This window comes from Apostichopus japonicus, chromosome 1, assembly GCF_037975245.1.
Source record: "Apostichopus japonicus isolate 1M-3 chromosome 1, ASM3797524v1, whole genome shotgun sequence".
NCBI lineage: Eukaryota > Metazoa > Echinodermata > Holothuroidea > Aspidochirotida > Stichopodidae > Apostichopus > Apostichopus japonicus.
The window spans coordinates 19039620-19052847 of record NC_092561.1 but is presented as its reverse complement, the minus strand read 5'-3'; the positions used below and the strand labels follow the sequence as shown (position 1 = coordinate 19052847).

The 13228-nt window shown below is 38.8% G+C and overlaps 2 long non-coding RNA genes across 2 annotated transcripts in view; one reads left to right on the top strand and one right to left on the bottom strand.

The window, feature by feature from the left end:
- Nucleotides 1-13228, bottom strand: part of LOC139970318 (uncharacterized) — a 47999-nt gene that overhangs the window by 16856 nt on the left and 17915 nt on the right. The gene's annotated exons all lie outside the window — the stretch shown is intronic.
- Nucleotides 1629-4716, top strand: LOC139970312 (uncharacterized). The gene is made up of 2 exons (XR_011794110.1): nucleotides 1629-1930; nucleotides 3651-4716. It is a non-coding gene; the product is annotated as an uncharacterized lncRNA (long non-coding RNA).

Genomic DNA, 13228 nt, shown 5'->3' with positions numbered 1-13228 from the left:
TCTCTAGATGCAAAATGGTGCAATATACAGTTGTTTGGTCAATGATATTGCCCCCTCCCAATCACCCCTTTCTTCTGTCCTATTTTTCTTTTTTTCTCCTGAATTTTTTTTATTAACACTCGGGTCATGGAGCCTAGGGAGGTAGCTATGCCACTGAACCGAACTTAGCAAGGGTGTGACGCACTTGCTGCCTTAAATGAAGTGCCATCATAACAAAATGATAATAGGTCTACGGTACCTACAAAGTGAGTAGGATTTTACTGCCAAAAAATACCCAACTAGGTCTGTGATAGAATTTAGTATTTATATAGTATTTATTTCTCTCGATTTTTTTCGTCTAATTTTTTTTTTTAATTTTAATTTAATTTTTTTTTTTAATTTTTTTTTTTTTTTACTGAGCGTTGCAAAGTAGCCGGGTCCTGTACGTGCAGTAAGCGAGTCATTTGCCCCGGGTCCCGGCTACTAACGAAAACCCTGCTAGTGACCTCAAATGACCTTGACTTCTCCCAACACACTATCAGCTGAGTATTTACTAAGAGTGTCTTCATACTGAGCATTAACTTCATGCAAGCTGTACTTAGTGAGATATGTCTTCAGAATTTAACTAAAATTGACCTCAAATGACATTTGACCTCAAAAAAAGTTAACATTATAGATGGCAAATATTCAATCAGAGGAACAAATTTGACATTCTATGTAGCTTTATTCTTTGAGTTAGCTCATTCACAAAGTTTTCAGGTTTAGACCATTGGTTATCTCATATGACCTTTGGCCCCTCCCAAAGCAATAACAGTGAAGAATTTACTAAGGTGGTAGATACCGAATACATTCTTCTAATTGTTCAAAGTGTGAACTTTATGTAAGCTGTACATGGTGAGATAACCTGTTAACAAAGTTTCAGATTTTTAGGTGGTGTGGACCTCAAACAATTTTTGACGTACTAAGTAACAGCAAGTGGTAAGAACTCGGTTGAGGGATAAGCATACTAATTTCACTTAACCTTTACTTCAGTAAGGTCATTTATAGGGTTTTTTACGGTTGACCACTGGCAATTAAATAACAATTGCAGCTGAGAATTTGCTAAGGGGTAGCTTTCTACCAAGTATGAACTTCATGCATATTGCACTTGTTGAATTATCAAAGTTTTCAAAATTTGAGCTAAGGCATCTCTCTCTCACATATGCACACACAAGCAGTCACTGCTGCATGGTTTTTGATAAACAATTATGAAGCACTCCATTATAAAAATCACTTTATAATCAAGTGCTGATTACTCACCGTGGGTTCTGAAAAATTCTCCAAGTTTTCCAAAGTTGTTGCTATAACAGTCAGTGGTTGATATTGTGGTTGTTAAAATCTAACATAGCCTCTTTTAGTTTGGTGAGAAATTACACATTCACTTCTCTCAACTTCCAACCAACTTCTAGATTTTCTATGTCAATATTTGCAACACCTGTGGAGAAGTAAAAACAATGGTAAGTAAATTTCTGCAAAGCTAACATCAACTGACAGGGAAATGCCACACTGTAGGTATGCAAAAGGTTTTCCGTAAACTTTGTAAAGCTAAAAATACTATTCAAACCAAATGTACACAGTGACTATAATGATTGTTAAAGTATGTTGAGAAGCAATCAGTTGGGAGTCTGACCTCAATATATGACCGTTACTAGCAAATTTTCGAGCACAGCTACTTGACCCGGAAGTAATTGTTTCGCGCAAATCCGGTTCTACGGACTTCGGTTCGCTACTTCCATGTATGGATGTAATCGGTAAAATTCGCAAACATCCCAATGTCATTCGGGTTTACGAGTATCGTAGCTCGATAAAGGATACTTTAGAGACTCAAATACGATCATTTCCGGAAAGAAACGAAGATTTTACCAATAGAACAGTGCATTTTCTTATCGACGACCAACGCAAAAACATAAAGGTAAGTCAAATCGAGTCGACGTCTATCGTTATGTGACTTTCGCGTCTTAGACAACTTTTAACCGTAAAAATAGCATTTTTGTAATATATAAGCTTGAATCTTACTCATATTTTTCAGAAAAGTTGTAACTCCCCCCGAAAAGTGTGATTTTTTGGTCAACGAAAATGGTGCTCCTATGTGGTTTTGGTTGCCCCTAATACATGTATCCTAACGTACATAATACACATATACACGAAAGCACCGTATCCTATAACGTGCAGCCTAGCGCTATATGTCGACTATGATGTAGCTAGTGCTAGATTTGCAACGTCTCGTATTTTTCGTAATCTTTCTATTCGGCATAGATTCCCTTCATTTTTTTGCGTTAATATGGAAAAATCAGGGAGTTGATAAGTCACGGTACTACTGATTGCTACTAAATAGTTAAAATTTAAAAATTCGAGGGCATAGCGGGCAGTAATATTACTCCTAGTACAAGCCTAGAGGCCTAGTACTTTTGTATTTACTAAAGTAATATACTACGACAAGTTTTTACTACAGGTAGGCCCTAGCCTAGTTTTAGTAATACTAGAATACCTGCATAGTTTAGTCCAATTTTAATAATGGACTAAGGCTTATAACCTTTAGTTCTTAGCCTACGCCTTCTTGTCCTTGTGTAATAATTCTAAGGGGCCTGTTCGTGAAAAGATTTGGACTGCATAAGATACAATTTAGTATTATTATTATTATACAAAAATTATTAGTAGTACTAGTAGACTGCCTTTGTACTATGTATAAGTTAAGATCATGGCTTATTATGAGTTTTATTAAAGCTGGACTGGGTGAAAATTTCCTCCATGCTGGGATCGGGATCCATTTCAATGTCACTTTGTTACAAGTGTTCAAGACCGGTATTAGATCCATGACCTAAGTCTAGGCCCAATTCCCTATTCTTAATATGTAGAGCAAGATACGTAACACAGAAATAAAACTAGCTTGCTTTATACTGCTTACACTTTTTACTTATTGCTATTACAGTTAGACCTACTGCTGGTACTTGAGAACAATTGCACCTCATAGAGCCATGTAGTTGTACATAGCTACTTATAATTCCAGGTGACTTAAAACAATATCAGGGATCATTTTGTGACAACATGTTTTGCTGTTAACGAGAGTTTACAATCTTTTTATTGTTATGTTGTTTTCTATGATAGGTACAGTAGTAGAAGTACTTAGTTAGTCATTCACGTACAGTCTTCCCTATGTGTGTGTGTCACACACAGATTTCTCTAAGGTGCTTCCCATGTATATATGACCAAAAAAAAGTTATTCCCAAAAAGAAGAAAAGTTTCATTCACTATTAGATTTGTTTTGTTATGTATAATGACTAACATTGCAAAATGCAGTTCCACTGGTATTAAGTATTAGCCCAGAGAGCTTCCAGAGTTTATTACATCCTCATGTTTATTATCCTCATATCTGAAGTCTTCATATAAGAGTTTATTTATAGAAATCTGTTAATAAATGTAGTCTCACATTCTATTTAATACTATATATCTTTAAGTTACTAGCTCTGTTATATGTACCTGTAGTAAGAAGGAATGCAGCCTGTGGATCAGTTAAGTGCCTGTTGTTACAACTCTGCTCCAAACTATTGTTTGTTTAATCAGGTTGTATTATTAGTGTGCTACCTTTAAGCAATTTTGTTTTCTATATATATGTAATTTACATTTTTCCTCAGTTTCTGTTATACTCTTATAGAAAGAACAAGTTGTGTGCAGCAACAGGCTGTAATATACTCAGCAGTCTCATGCCTATTCTCTAGCTAACTCGAACAGAGTATTGGCCCAGACACATACACTGGAAGTTAACTGTGTAGAATAGATTGTTGTTTGGAATTTATGTGCTGATTTTGGAACCATTTCTTGGGAAATGTTGGTACTTAAATTGGTTAATTTAGTCGTGACAACTGACCAATGTGGCTGGAACAACAGAAGATATGACGTGGAAAATTAACAAAATGGATGGCTCCAACTGGCTGACATGGAATTTCCAGATGAGACATTTGTTTCTTGCAAAAGGCCTGTGGGCTATGAGGATGGCTCAGGAAAGTTGGGGGTTACTGTATGTGAGAAGTAGAAGAGTGCAAACTTGAAAAAGACACAACTGGCATTTTTCATCATTGTGCTTGCAATAGCATCTAGTCAGCTGGAATTAATTACAACAAGTGACAAACCAAGTGATGCTTAGGATGCCTTGCGTACTCTGTTCGAAAAGGATTCTCTAACCAAAAAAATTTAGCTCAAGAAAAAGTACCTCAGAACTGAAATGGCAGAGGGCAAGTCAGTTGGAAATAATTTGAATTATATGAAAGGAAGTATGAATCGTTGGGATGCTATTGGTGCTCCTATTTCTGAAGAAGACCAGGTTGTTAAAGTTATATGTCAAGTTTGGACTTATTTATTTACTTTCTACTCTTACCTTTTACTTTTATATATTTGTCTTTTAATTTTAATCTTATGCTATATGTCACAGGTATATCTCACCATTTCAAAGTTACAAAACTATCCATCCTGCCACCTGAACTGTTTTTGTTATGTCATGCCTTCACTATGCCACCTTGAAATACCCCTTCCAGTCATAATGCACTTGACATTGTGTGTGATTTTTTTTCAGACAATATTATTGTATGAAGTCTTCACAGTATGAAGTGAGTTTCATTTCAAGAAGTATTCAAATTTTGTTAAGCTATTCCTTCCATTTGAACAAAGTATTTCACTTTGAAGTGATCAAAGTAATTTATATTTCATGCCCATATTTTCACAGGACATTAAAACATGTTCTTTCATGGAGAGTGTCACACCAAATGTTTTTCATTTTCTTTTTTCTGTTGCTTAAAGTGCCTTATTGTTACAGTTATAAAATCAATAAAAGACCAGGCAACTCTATTTCCACTGTTGACTAATGTTCTACTATGCATGTGCAAAAGAAAAAGAAAACAGCCCTACTCAAAATATTTGGTCAGAGTATCCATAGAACGTAATGTATCCAAACGCGTCCTGTGTACTGAAAGTCCGCTTTTAATTAAAGTCCCCATATGTGGCAAAACCACCTCATCCCTCCAAAATACCCTAACTCTTCCCAAAGCTGGTGAACACCACACCCATCCCAAAGCTGGGAAACTCCAAACCCTTCCCCAAATCCGCTAAGCACCACATTTCCTCCCCAAAACCCCTAAAAACACCACACCCCTCCCCTAAACAACACACCCCTACCCAAGCCTCAGTACTTAACTTCAATATTGGCAAGTGGTTATGTAGTGTGATACATGAACCAAACAAAGATTGGTATTGACTGGAAAACTGTTAACTGATATTTATTGATGAATATAAGCAACAGATGAGTACCCAGCTTTGCAGAATCTCACTGAGTAAGGGCTACTGTGGAATTATGGTAAGTGGGTAAGTATAAATCATTTGGTATTGTAGGTATAAATCATTCGGAATTGTTGGAAGTTCCTTAGAAAGCAACTAGAAATAAGGTTTGGCCTAGGCCATGTTACCTTTGTATATTCGACATGTGGTATGACCCCTTCAGTTTTGACAACAGACTCGGGAAAATTTGTGTTACCTTAATAGTTACCGCCATTAATTTAGCTAGAAAGTAAACACCATCTCCCTTGCCCCCTCCCCAATTTTGTCTCTCTTACCCCTCCCATACGCAGCTCTCAGTAATTTCACATTTTACCTAATCATATATTAGAATTTGGGACAAAATTTCTTCCAAACCTTAGCACAACTTAAATTACTTAATTTCACGCCACAAAACCTAACATTCCTAATAGACCGTACACTAAAGGAATGGGTTCCACTACATTGAAAACGATTTGAGTGAAGTCTTGTAGGTAGTAGCCCATAGCATGAAAACGGCTTGGCGAAAGTCTACCTAATTTCAAAATGGCGGCGACAGCAACAAAATCGCCGAGTCGAGGTAATCGTTTTGTGACTGGCCGTCTTAGACAACCATTTCACCGAAACTTTACAGCATCATGTAGGAGAGTACAAGATCCACAAATGGGAGAACTTTTTTGCTGTAACTCTCTTTCGTTGGTTCGTTTTGACCTATTTTGTGTCAGTTAGGAATACATGTGTGAGGACGAAGTTGGATTGCAATCGTTGTTTCATAGGTTTTCGTTGATTTTTTCTCGGGTATCTTTGCCCTACCATACATTGGAATTACTTTTAATCCATTCTGTGAGGTTCCGGTAAGTTGTAAACTATCAATGTCTGTAATTTCCGTGAGTGAAATGTAGGACCGACTTTACGTTAAATGCGGGCAAATTCAAATTTAATGATATGCGTGATCGTTGATCATTCTTCGAGGTCACGGGGTCAGACTTCCAACTGCAATGTTCAATTAATGAACACATTATTAATGGGGTTCTGACCCCTCCCCGATAACACTCAAATAAAAACTGATACTTCTATTGATGTTGTAAATTTCTGGTGAAAAGTCAACAGTTGAGGCAGTTCTTAATGGGCATGCAGTAGGAGGCATACAGATGGCTCAGTATGAAGGACACTGCACAGAAACTGGTGTAAAATGAATTTAACAGCTGCCTACTGTCCGTTTAGTTGTGGGCTGCTGAATATTACTCATACAGTATGCGGGCCCACCATGGTAGCCACAGGAAGATATTTTGACTAACAAAAGGCCAAAAATAGATTGCTGAAAATGGAAGATGATTGTTTTAGCATCTATGACAAACTTTGATCAATGTTTTTTCGTGTTGAAAATTAACGCTTATTCAAATTCTCTTCAATTTTTTTTTTTGTTCAGTAAATTGGTGAACCAAAAGTTTGGGTTTTTTTTCCCTTTGTTTTTTGGTGGGCCAGATTAGATTGTCTGGCATGCTCAATCTGGCTAGTAGGGGCCCCCTGTTCTAAAACCACAACAGTTCCAATTCCTGAGGCAGTATATTGTACTGCTACCGTACCTGACAGCTTCTAAGGGTTCTCACCTAAGAATGCTGCATTGACTTCCTTCTTGATGAATTCTAAAGGGCTGACAACTGGCTGATCCTTATTACTCTTCCTCTTTTTGTGAAGCACAGGTAACTTGTGCTGAGCCTTTCTTTTCTCTTTACTTCCTGATGTTGAAGGTCTGTTTTAAAGTGGAAAAGAGCAGTTAGTAAACCTGAATATCACAATATGCTAGTGTCCTTTGACTCCTTGGACTCCCATATATCAACCCCAATCTTGGCCCAATGTCTGACCCAGAGGGGAGAAGGGGTACACATGAGGCTTTCACCCCCATGAAATTGAAGACTGTAAGCATTTCACTGCACTGGTGCATGTCTGTCTCTGAAGCAATAATATTCCTTGTTACTATATTATATTGATTCAAAACTAATTATATAGTTGCCATAAAATTTTAGGATTTTGGAGTAGCCGACAACAGGAACGAAATTAGGATTTAGGAGCACTTCACGTTTTAACAATGTTGATATGTTAACACTATCCTGGCTTCACTGATTAAATAGGCTTACGGCCTAGCTCTTGCTAAATTGGAGTTGGACGTGACAATGTTATTTTCTACGAAATTTTAACAGATTTGTAGGTGCAAACAACAAAGACACACGTTTTTTTTTTAAATGAAAGCTGAAGGTTAAGGAACGTGAAGCATCAATCGAATTAATCAAATAGCTGCACGAAATTAGGACTCACCTTTGATGTTGTGACCTAGCCTACACAGACTTCAGTCTAGAAATAGTGTGTACGCTACCTAGGGCCTAAGTTAGAGCCCGTAGAGGCCCCTTTTCTTCTAAGTTCTATTTGAGGCGTATTACAACGAACCGAACTTGTCAAAAAATTGGCAAAATCGCTTGGTCAATAACTTCCTGGGCTCCTGCCTTTAATTGTACCGTAAATTGTCGAGAGGAATAATAAATTTAAAATGCCGGTATATCCTAGTCATTGAATCAACTTGAAGTAGGCCTAACGTTTAATACTAACTCGCATCATGTAGTGTACTTCACTTTTTCACCTTTGACCCTCAAGTTTTCTGTCAAATTCACGTACGTACATAATATAAGCCAACGAGGTAAATGAATCTGGAGAAACTATCACACAGTAAATACGCGCGTACGCGCGTACCATGTATGGAGGGTCATGTGATGTGTTCCAGGGTGGTACTAATATACTACTCTCCCTATTACGCATGATGATTTCACCCAACTAGTACGTAAATGTGTTTGCGTGCTTAGAGCAGCAGACGACACCCGTTACCTAGCAATAACCGTGCTTGTAGCCTGACGTGATAGCTATATTCCCGTCGAGCAGCATTAGGCTCTGTTCCATGGAGAATTCCGTGGTTGCACTGAACTAAACATTTCCCCACATTTCATTCACTTATAGCGTGTTGTAATAACGTTAGGCCATATGAGACAAAGCTTGCCTCTAAGAGCTGTATTAATAAGTAAGATCTATTATGTAGAAGGCCTGCCTTCATTCAAGAGAATAAGGTTGAACGTTAGCATTAGCACTATTTCGTAGGCCTGAAGTACCAGTACCTTCTTATGCCGTTAGTTCCCATGTCCGAACCGACCAATCTTTCACGAAGTCACTAACACTGTTCTCGAACTGCTACAGAGAAATATCAGTATAGTACCACCCTGGAACACATCACATGACCCTCCATACATGGTACGCGCGCACCCAATTGACATGAATCCTCCAGATTCATTTACCTCGTTGATATAAGCTTAAGGAGGTAGCACTTGTATGTTACTACGCGACTGTGGTCGCCGTTTTCTTTTTCGTCGGAAAATATCACAGAAACAGATTGTAGTAGTAGAAACCGTCAGGAGTGTCACTCGTTGACTTGTTAAATGGCTGTCAGCGTTGCTTGTTATTGCACTTGCTTCAAGTAGCATTTTTTCACTCACAATCAAGTCAGAATTGATTGAAATATCTTTTCTAATGAGTTTGGGTTGTAGACAAGCCACACTACATGACACCGACGGTTTTTTCTTGAAAGTCAGTCTAGAGCAATGTATAGGGTGTTCATTATGTGTTTGCATGAACAACTTAAAAATAGTAATACACAAAATATGACGACAGATCATGAAGAAGTTCGAATTCAATGTATAACGTTAAATGCTTGTCTACACTGCGGTTGGACACCTGCAATCACAAATAAGTTACGCTTGGCAGTTACATTAGCACACTGCGGTTCAAGCGTCCTTTGACTCGAGTCAGAGAACAATAGTATTCACTGTTGATGTCAGTTCTGCATGAAGATAAAAACACTGATAATGTGCATTCTGACAGTTAACCCACCACAATGGAGGTTATAGGTCGGTTAATTACGCGGTGACTTGATTCGGGTTTTCAAGAATGGTATGGTTTAGACATTTTATCCTTCACTGACCTTGTTTTCAGGTTTGCCAAGCAGAATTACCAGAGATCAATGTCTTAAACTACAGAAGTTATAAGTACCATATATTTGTCAAAACTCCTTTTTATTCTCAGAGGGTTATGGAATAATTTGTCTGAGAAAGTTGTACTTGCAAGTACTGTAGTGTACGAACATGGGAAGTATCACTTCCTTGGTAAGAATGGCTTTGGGTGTTCATTTAGAATATTTGAGAACAAATGGAGAGTGAATGCTTCCAGGAAAGTACTTTTTGACAAGGGCGTAGGAACCGGGGGGGCTGGGGGCGCCAGCCCCCCCAGTGAAAAATATGGGGGGCGGAAGTATCATTCCGCCCCCCGCTCCGCAAGTCAGAAAACCCCTTTTTCATTTCCAAATGAGAAAAAAATCTCATTTGGAGCACCAAATTGCATTTAAGGCCAGGTGAAAATGCAAAATTCTTTACAAAAAGGAGTGGGAGTTGAAGTGTGCTATATTGCACCAAATTGCATCTGAGGCCACCTGGAAATGCAAAAAAAATCCAAAGGGGAGGGGGACACCCCCTCCCCTTAGACCCCTCCCCCAGGCCGGCCATCAGTCTTCAGCCCCCCCCCCCACTCAAAAGTACCTTCCTACGCCACTGAGAGCTATGGTAACATCAACTACATATTATGCTGATGAAATGTACTTACAAGTATTTCAAGTTTGTTAAGTTTTCGAAGATGTTGGAAGAAAGTGACTGGAGTTGGTTGTGGTCCAATCGCCTGCAACAAAGAAAGAGAAAGCAAATTATTTATATCTGTAATGCAAACGTAAAGCGACCTCGAACATGTTATTACTCCATTTGAGCGATTGACTGTGCACCTTTGATTTGGCATTCTATATATGATCTAGGAGTTGTTCTTAACACACCCACCGGTTTTGTTAAGACACATACAGAGGCGGTAGAAGCGAGGAGGGGAGGGGGTGCACAAGGAGAACGTTACCCTCAAAAGTGCACCCTTATTGTAAAAAAGACTCCATTTGTTGAAAAATTAAATATTATTGTTGTTAAAAAAAATGTCTAAATCTATGAGTGACCTTTTGTTGACAAACATTCAAATACAGGATTTCGCAGTATGAACGCACAAAATGAATTACTTTGTTTGAGGTAACTTTATGCTTTGGTATGTTGGACCGTTCTGCGACTGAGTAAAATAACATTAGCTTCTAGCAACGGGATTGCGAATTGAATCACGTCACGGAAATGAGTAATACTTCCTTATATTTGATATGTAATAATAAATAGATATGTGAGAATTGCAAAGTTGTATCCGGCTTACAAGGAATGCAGCCAAATATTTGACAATTCAAGAAAGGTAAACTATGAGATGAATTCACAACAGGATGTGCCTTGCTTTCTAACATAAACACATAAACATGCAAATGATTGCTCTAAAGAAATGTATCTGAAAATTGTCTGTATTTCCTCAAAGCGGAATGGTACACAAATCAGTGTTCTTCATAAAAGCAATTATAATGATATTAATATAATATAAATAAATTTAATAGCCAGTATCCGTTTTTGGTTCACTTGGATAAATAAGGAAAGTGTAAAAAGGTTTATAAAACTATAACAATGTTTAAAAATTGCACGATGTGCAACTTTTAATGACATTTCATGAACTGTCAAATGTGTTCGGAAAATATATGAAATACATTGCTTATGACCGTATCTGCATTGCATTTCAAACTTTAACGAGAATGTATATAAGCCATAGTGACTAATCAACAAGCACAGACAAGTTAACGATTGCACTATTGAAAGATTTATCGCATTTTCATGAATTAACATAATCATTAATTTACTTACGCTGTGCGTGCTTCAGTGGCGTAGCCAGACTTTTTCATCTGGGGGGGGGCAAAGGGAGGGGGCGAAGGGTCTGATTGGTGGGGCAGACTAAGCTAGTACAAAAGACATACCAAACAGTTTGCATGACAAACTGTGGCAAATCGGGTATTGTGTCAGCAATGTAGGGCACAGATGGTCACTCTAGTTAGCTGACGTTTTATGTTATTTCCACATAGGTATTATTAACGATAAAACAGATCACTGAAAAAGTCATCGATAGTTCTCTTTAAAAATCTGAATAGACTATATGCTCTTTCTGTCAGTATTCAAAGATGATCAGCATGATATCTGACTGGCCTGGGAGTGTAACCACCCCCCCCCCCCTCCCCAATCAACAAAAGATGTTATCATTCCCCCTTCGGGCCCTTCTTTTGCACTGTCTAGGGCTCACTCAAACAGTTTAGCGAAGGTTAATTCGCCTATTCTGATGACTGTCTGCGACGAATTCTTCCAAATTGATCCCCTCGGACAGTTCCCTTTCGATATGTAAAACTCCGAGATCACTAAGGCGAGTGTCTGACATTGTGTTCCGCAGATAGGTTTTGACGAGCTTCAATGTTGAGAAGCTGCGCTCGCATCCAGCACTCAATACCGGAATCGCAATGGCAATTTTACAAAGGCGTAACAGCTCTGCAAAGACATCATTATATGGCTCCAGAAACGATGTCAGCGACAGAAGGTTGGGTGGTGGCGTCTCTCCCGTGTTAGCGAACTAGCGCTGGAGGAGTCTCTGTGCTTGCGGAACCTCGTGTTTGAGGTCTTCCATGCTCGCATCGAAAACTTGGCCAAACTGTTCGACGCTTTCCATCGAGAGGAAATCCTTATATACTCTCTGGATTCAGTGATTGGATCCCTCTCATGATCTGGCAGTTTTCTGTGGAGAAGCGCTTGTTCATTTCCGCAAGGGCGTAGGAACCGTGGGGCTGGGGGGGGGGGCCCAGCTCCCCCAGTGAAAAATGTGGAGGGGCGGAAGTATCATTCCGCCCCCCCCCCGCTTCGCAAGTCAGAAAACCCCTTTTTCATTTCCAAATGAGAAAAAAATCTCATTTGGAGCACCAAATTGCATCTAAGGCCTGGTGAAAATACAAAATTAAGTTTACAAAATGGAGTAGGTGTTGAAGTGTGCTATATTGCACCAAATTGCATCTGAGGCTACCTGGAAATGCAAAAAATTCCAAAGGGGAGGGGGACACCCCCTCTCCTTAGACCCCTACCCCAGGCCGGCCATCAGTCTTCAGCCCCCCCCCCACTCAAAAGTACCTTCCTACGCCACTGCTTTTTGAAAACGCCTAGCAATTTTAGCGTGCTATGATTTGGGGCGATTGGCTATGCACTTTCAATTTATTTTAAAAGCATACCCATATACATGCAAGAACCAAAAACTCCACTTGGTTATTCTTAACACAAAATATATTTCATTATACGGAAATAAGTCCAAAAATTTTCCTCACCTTAATGCTGTTTGGGATCGGCGGTATATTTCGAATCTTCATGTAATTGTTGACAAGGGCTCTTTGGTTCCAAAAGTAGACTTCGGACAAGTCCGAAAAAAGAAAAATCTTGAGTCTTCCTCTGCCACACACCAATTTCTTGGTCTCGTCGTTTTATAAAATTATTATTTAGGCGTTTCGAACTTTTTCGCAACTTCGGCTCTACGATTTTGCGTTTGGTGCATCCGTACATGAGCAGTCTAACCTTGTCAGGGTATAAATACGTTGGTGGTCTGAACAACTCCCTGGTCTAACAAACGTATACGTATGTGTATGCAACTACGACAGTGAAAATTTACGATATCAAATAATAGTGCGGATGTTTGTGGTAGAAAAAAGACAACAAAGTCTGGTTGAACATCTCCACGTTTGCGGTCAACATCGAGAGGGCCGATGAAAGATGATATTACGTAATCATTCCTATCACGTTGCGTTCTCTCACACAGGAAATGAAGGTTAACGTTTTTTAAGTTGACGACATGCCATGGCCTTAGCCTTTAATTAGAACTATAGTTGTAAATAAAG